Consider the following 7,111-nt stretch of genomic DNA (forward strand, 5'->3'; position numbering starts at 1 on the left):
CTTGGATTAGTCTAATGATGATTAGATTAATAATTAAAAATGAGTCAAAGTTTAAGAAAAATCAAACAATAAGAATGAATATAAGTCAAAGTGACTTAAAATAAGCAAAACTAGTTTTAAACTTGAATTAGATGACATAATTAAATTGAGTGATGAATTTCATTGGGTCAAGGTATCTTTAGATTAATCTAATGATGTTTAGGTTAATTGTCAAAAATATGACAAAGTATGGATTTAATTAGCCAATGGAATTAAATATAACTAAGTTATTTTAAAAGCTAACTAGTTAATATGTTCTATAGATATTTTGGAAACAAAATTCTGATTTCTCCTTGTCTTCTAAGGCTCCAAATAAGCGCATGATGAGAGGGAAAAGAGTGTGTATAAAGCCAACCAATAGGAAGCAAGCTAACCAAGAAACAAAGCTTGGAAGTCAACAAAGTAGACTAGATTTTTCCTACTCACTTAGCTAGTCGGTTCTTCTTCTTTAAAGAAGCAAAAATCTGCACTCTTATGCTTTTAAAAACTGTGACCACCGTGAAGGAAGGAAGAGCTTGAGAACTTGCTTCTCTAGTTACTAAAATTCATAGACGCTTTGAGAGAAAATCATCCTTGTAACTAGTAGAACATAACCATGGCTTTTAATCCTTGAGAGGAGCTTCACATGTTCATGTTTTCTCCTCTCTTTTTTATGACCTCATGGCTGCCATCCATGGGAAGTGAGGTGTTTTCATGCCTTGTTGAAGAGAAATTGAGAAAATAGGCACCAAGGAGTGGTTTAAGGTAACTAACTACCTTTCTTTAGCTTAAATTCTTGAATTTTAAATAGGGTTTATGAAAAGGGGGTTGTTATGTATGATTTTAAATCATGTGTATATGTTGTGTTTTGATATGTATTCATGGTATTTAATAGGTATGGAGTTGATTGAATTAGTTTTGAATCATTGAAAGTGGTATAAAATTTGTGGAACATATAGACCTCAAATCTGCCTTATTTTCAAAAATTTATATCTGGAATTGTAGAATTCCAAATTGAGTGAAGTTTGTTGCAAATTAAAGGCACACATGTCTAGTTCAACATATAAAATTTCAAGTCAATTGGATCTAAAATGGATATTTCTTGTATTTTATAGTGCAGACTGTTCGCTATGAAAATTCAGCTTTATGGACTATTTTGTATAATTAAATGATGTTTGGTGTTATTGTTTTGTTTTAAGGTGTAATGGCACTTAGAGTTACAAGTATTAAGCATGAAAAATGTGAGTTAATGGGACTTATAAGGTTCGGCCACTTAGTGGTTTATTGGGTTAAAAATCAAGTTGTTTAATGATAGAATTTAGAAATAAATTTGAATTATGTTTCAAATAAAATTGTATGATGAACCTTCAATTGGTAATATGATTAAGTAGGTTTTATATTATGGAAATGTAGGTCAAGTTGTGGGTATTTAAGTATGACTTGTGGAATGGCATGAAATTATCAGGTATAGTTAGCAAACAAGTATTGTAATGTGTAGCAGGTAATACGGTGATTCCAAGTCAGGATTCTATGAATTTTGCAAAAATTACTTGTATACCAAGTAAGCGTAATATAAAAGCACTGACAGGTAAGCTCTTGGTTTCAAAATTTTCTTCGTCTTTTTTGTTCCACCAAAGTCCATAAAGGATGATGGTTAAATTGTATATATGATTAACAGTGAGATATTTAGTATAGATGCGTACATGTGCATTCATATAGACAGGTACATTGATGATGTGTTTAATTTATGTACATTGATATTGTGATGTGATATAACGTAAGTAGGCAAGTAGAAAGAAGGTTAGCGAAAGTACATATCTTCCATAGTAAAAATATAAAGACGGATAGCGAAAGTATAAATCTTTCATAGTATTAAGATTTATCAAGTAATCAAGACGTAGAAATGTGTTTTTAGCTATATAATATATTACTATTAAATTATATATAAAGTAGGGAAGTATAAATCTTCCACATTACAAAAGCAGGAAAGTATAAATCTTCCGTTTTACAAAAACAGGGAAGTATAATCTTTCGTATTACAAAAAGTAGAGGAGTATAATCTTTCGTATTATCATAAAGCAAGGAAGTATAAATCTTCTATAATATAAAGTGAGATATAAGGGAGTATAAAGGCTTCCGAAACAATCAATGAGATACAGTCAGTGAGATATAATTAGTAAAATATACTAATAAAATTACATGTTGTATTATATGCTTTATATCTGACCTTTCATGCAGAGAGTGAACTCTTGGGGTGAAGACTACTCCATAAACCCAAAGTCTTATCGGGATTCATTTCTCATCTCGTCGTGGGGCTGTAATTTAAATTATAGCTACATCAGCAGTAGGAGAACTCGCAAAGGGAAAAAGACCAGTTCATGAGGATATAGGACTCTAGAGGAGTGGGCACTTAGCTATTTTGAATGTCAACGTAGACATGTTTTGTTAGTGCATGAAGTATATTATCATCATGCATGTATATAGTTGATAATCATTTTGAAAAGCATGTGTTTGCCTATGTGTGTTTTACCAAGTCAAGTAGTTTTATTTTGTATTGGCACGGAGCCATTTTCAGTGTGTATATATATATATATATATATATATATATATATATATATATATATATATATATATATTGGTTAAACTTTTCTGTATTTTAGGAATAGATTAAAACAGTGGGATTTAATCCCTGGTATAGTCCAATTTACAGCCGTTATATTGTCCGTTAAACTTTATACGGAATGGTATAAATTATCATATCCGGATAGTGATTGGTCATTGATTATGATCACTTGGAATTTAATTTTCAATTTGTACATGTATGAGACTGTACAGATAATTATAATTAATAGTAGAAGTTAATTGAAAAGAAAAAGTTATACAGCGAAATTACATCGGGTAATTAGAAATTTTATTAAGTCTTTCGTTACTTTAACTTAGCTAGATGCGCATAGTATGTCCATATGTAGTTAACAATCCGAATATTAAATTGGGGAATTACATACACTCTCATCCAGTATTGTGCTTGCACCTATGATATTGAATTTTATTCATCAGGTAATTATTATGGAAGTCAAATAATTAGATAACTTAAATGACAACACAAGGCTAGATGAAAGTGTTCAAATATTTTACACTACTAGTGCACCAAAATCAAACTCAAGTTTCATTCTCAAGTGAGAAAACAAGGCTTCTGCCTTGTATCGTTTCAACATCAATGAAAACTAGGTAAAGACTAGAGCTTATAACACAATAAGGAATTAGCTTCCTTTTATAAAGAGAGTTCACATTTCTTATCCTGTTACTTACCCAAGGTGGGACTAGTGTACATTAAATATGTTGAATTTACATTTCACCTTACTTTAGTTAAGATACACACACTTGTGGAGAAGTTTAACCTCTTACCTATTTATTTACCCAAGGTGGGATTAGTATTTGTCAAATCGAATCCTTTTTTGACATCAATTAACTAATGTTAAACCATCACAAAAAAATATTTAAAAATGTTATCATCTACATTTTTGTGTACCACATTATTTTAGTTACCCCAATATTTGTATTTTTCACTTGTTAAAAATTGTGAGATACATGGGACACAAAATGTAGCTAACTTCATATATATATATATATATGTGTGTGTGTGTGTGTGTTTGTGAATATTTCATGAATGGGAAAAAGCGTCTGTCATTTTAAAAGAAACAAATTTTTGTTATTTGGGTGAAACAACAATATTTTGTTGCATATTCAATAATTTTTTATATTCTCTTTTCTGCATAATACTCTCTTTTCTCTTCCTCAAATTTTATTGAGGTGAGAGAATATAAAAAATCATCAAATATGTACTAAAATGCGGTAATTTTAGTTAAAATTAACTAAAGTAATGCCTTTTAAAATAACAAACACTTCTTCTTTCGCAAATATATCAAAATTCCATATATTTTAATCTCCACTACAAATAATTTCTTAGATGTGTTTTGTATGGAGGCCGAAGATCAACTAATTTCATCTAACTAATTCAAACATTTTCACGAAGTTAAATTTTTTATGAGCTTGATTCATATTCATTGTGAGTGTAAAACGTTGTACACTCTCATCAAATATGTACTAAAATGCGGTCGTTTTAGTTAAAATTAACTAAAGTAATGCCTTTTAAAATAACAAACACTTCTTCTTTCGCAAATATATCAAAATTCCATATATATTAATCTCCACTACAAATAATTTCTTAGATGTGTTTTGTATGGAGGCCGAAGATCAACTAATTTCATCTAACTAATTCAAACATTTTCACGAAGTTAAATTTTTTATGAGCTTGATTCATATTCATTGTGAGTGTAAAACGTTGTACACTCTCATTCAATATTGTGCTTGCACCTATAATATTGAGTTTTAGTAATTCTTATGGTAGTCAAATTAGATAACTTAAATGACAACACAAGGCAAGATGTAAGTGTTCAAATATTTTACACTAAAGGTGCACCAAAATCAGACTCAAGTTTCATTCATGTGAGAAAAAAATCAAGGCTTCTGCCCTATATCATCTCAACATAAATGAAAAATAGGTAAAGACTAGAGCTTATAACACAATAAAGAATTACCTTCCTTTTATAAAGAGAGTTCACATTTCTTATTCTATTACTAACCCAAGGTGGGACTAGTGTACGTTAAATATGTTGAATTTACATTTCACCTTTACTTTACTTATGAGACACACACTTCTGGAGAAGTTTAACCTCTTACATATTTATTTACCCAAGGCGGGATTAGTATTTGTCAAATATAATCCTTTCTTGACCTCAATTGACTAATGTTAAACACATTACAAAAAATTATTTAAAAATGTTATCATCTACATTTCTGCGTACCACATTATTTTAGTTACCCCAATATTTGTATTTTTCACTTGTTAAAAATTGTGAGATACATGGGACACAAAATGTAGCATAACTTTAAATATATAAGTAAATATTTCATGAATGGAAAAAGAAATTTTTCTTTTTAAATTACACAAATTTTTGTTATTTAAGTGAAACAACCATATTTTGGTGCATATCCAGTGATTTTTTTACATTCTCTTTGCTGAATAATACTCTCTTCCTCTCTCCCTCTAATTTTATAGAGGTGAGAAAATATAAAAAATCATCAAATATGTACTAAAATGCTGTCGTTTCACTTAAAATTAAGCAAAGTAATGTATTTTAAAATAACAAACACTTCTCCTTTCACGAATATATTGAAATCCCATATATTTTAATCAACACCAAGGCTGGATGAAAGTGTTCAAATATTTTACACTAAAATTGGACCAAAATCAAACTCAAGTTTTGTTCTCAATTGAGAAAAAAAAACTCAAGCCTTCTGCCCTATATTGTTTAAACATCAGTAAAAACTAGGTAAAGACTAGAGGTTATAACAAAATAAGAAATTAGCTTTATTTTATAATGAGAGTTCACATTTCTTATCCTATTACTTACCAAAGGTGGAAGTAGTGTTCGTTAAATATGTTGAATTCAGATTTCACCTTACTTTAATTATGATAACACACTTGTGGAGAAGTTTCACCTCCTACCTATTTACTTAGCAAAGGTGGGATTAGAATTTGTCAAATAGCTAGAATCCTTATTTGACCTCAATTGACTAATGTTAAACACGTAATAAAAAAATATTTACAAGTGTTATCATCTACATTTTTGCGTACCACATCATTTTAGTAATCTCAATATTTGTATTTATCACTTGTTAAAAATTGTGAGATACATGGGACACAAAATGTAGCGTAACTTAAAATATATAAGTGAATATTTCATGAATGGAAAAAGTGTTTTTCATTTTAAATGACACAAAATTTTGTTATTTAAGTGAAACAACCATATTCTGGTGCATGTCCAGTGCTTTTTTACATTATCTTTGTTGCATAATACTCTTTTCCTCTCTCCCTCTAATTTTTTAGAGGTGTGAGAATATAAAAAAAATCATCAAATATGTACTAAAATGCGCGGTCGTTTCAGTTAAAATTAAGTAAAATAATATCTTTTAAAATGACAAACACTTTTCATTTCACGAATATATTGAAATCCCATATATTTTAATCAACACCATAAAAATTTGCTTAGATGTTGTTAGTATTATGGCAGAAGATCAACCAATTTAATCTATCTAATTCAAACTTTTCACTTAATTAAATTTTTGATGAGCTTGATTCAGACTCAATGTGAGTGCAAAACATTGTACACTCTCATCCAGTATTGTGCTTGCACCTAGGATATTAAATTTTATTCATTATGTAATTCTTATGGTAGGCAAACTAGATAACTAAATGACAACACAAGGCTAGATGAAAGTGTTCAAATATTTTACACTAACAGTGCAACAAAATCAAACTCAAGTTTCGTTCTCAAGTGAGAAAAAAAACTCAAGACTTCTGCCCTATATTGTTTAAACATCAACGAAAACTAGGTAAAGACTAGAACTTATAACACAATAAGGAATTAGCTTACTTTTATAAAGAGAGTTCATATTTCTTATCTTATTACTTACCCAAGGTGGGACTAGTGTGCGTTAAATATGTTGAATCCACATTTCACCTTACTTTACTTATGATACACACACTTGTGGAGAAGTTTCACCTCTTAACTATTTACTTACCCAAGGTGGGATTCATATTTTTCAATTAGAATCCTTTTTTGACCTCAATTGAATAATGTTAAACACATAACAAAAAATATTTAAAAATGTTATCATCTACATTTTTGGGTACCACATTATTTTAGTTACCCCAATATTTGTATTTTTCACTTGTTAAAAATGTGAGATGCATGGGACACAAACTGTAGCGTAACTTAAAATATATAGGTGAATATTTAATGAATGGGAAAAGCGTTTTTCATTTTAAATGACAAATTTGTGTTATTTAAGTGAAATAACCATATTTTCGTGCATATTCAATGATTTTTTACAGCCTCTTTGCTGCATAATATTCTCTTTCTCTCTCCCTCTAATTTTATGGAGGTGAGAGAATATAAAAAATCATCAAATATGTACTAAAATGCGGTCGTTTCACTTAAAATTAAGTAAAGTAATGTCTTTTAAAATG

The 7,111-nt window shown here is 29.3% G+C and overlaps 1 long non-coding RNA gene across 1 annotated transcript; it reads left to right on the plus strand.

Moving 5' to 3' along the window:
• Nucleotides 1-477: 477 nt before the first annotated feature.
• On the plus strand, nucleotides 478-2,592 carry LOC133293177 (uncharacterized). Its single transcript, XR_009749023.1, has 3 exons — nucleotides 478-783; nucleotides 1,432-1,606; nucleotides 2,257-2,592. It is a non-coding gene; the product is annotated as an uncharacterized LOC133293177 (long non-coding RNA).
• The last annotated feature ends 4,519 nt before the right edge of the window (nucleotides 2,593-7,111 follow it).

This window comes from Gastrolobium bilobum, unplaced genomic scaffold (assembly GCF_033153095.1).
Source record: "Gastrolobium bilobum isolate Gb01-03AN ecotype WA unplaced genomic scaffold, APGP_CSIRO_Gbil_v1 utg9111, whole genome shotgun sequence".
NCBI classification, from domain to species: domain Eukaryota; kingdom Viridiplantae; phylum Streptophyta; class Magnoliopsida; order Fabales; family Fabaceae; genus Gastrolobium; species Gastrolobium bilobum.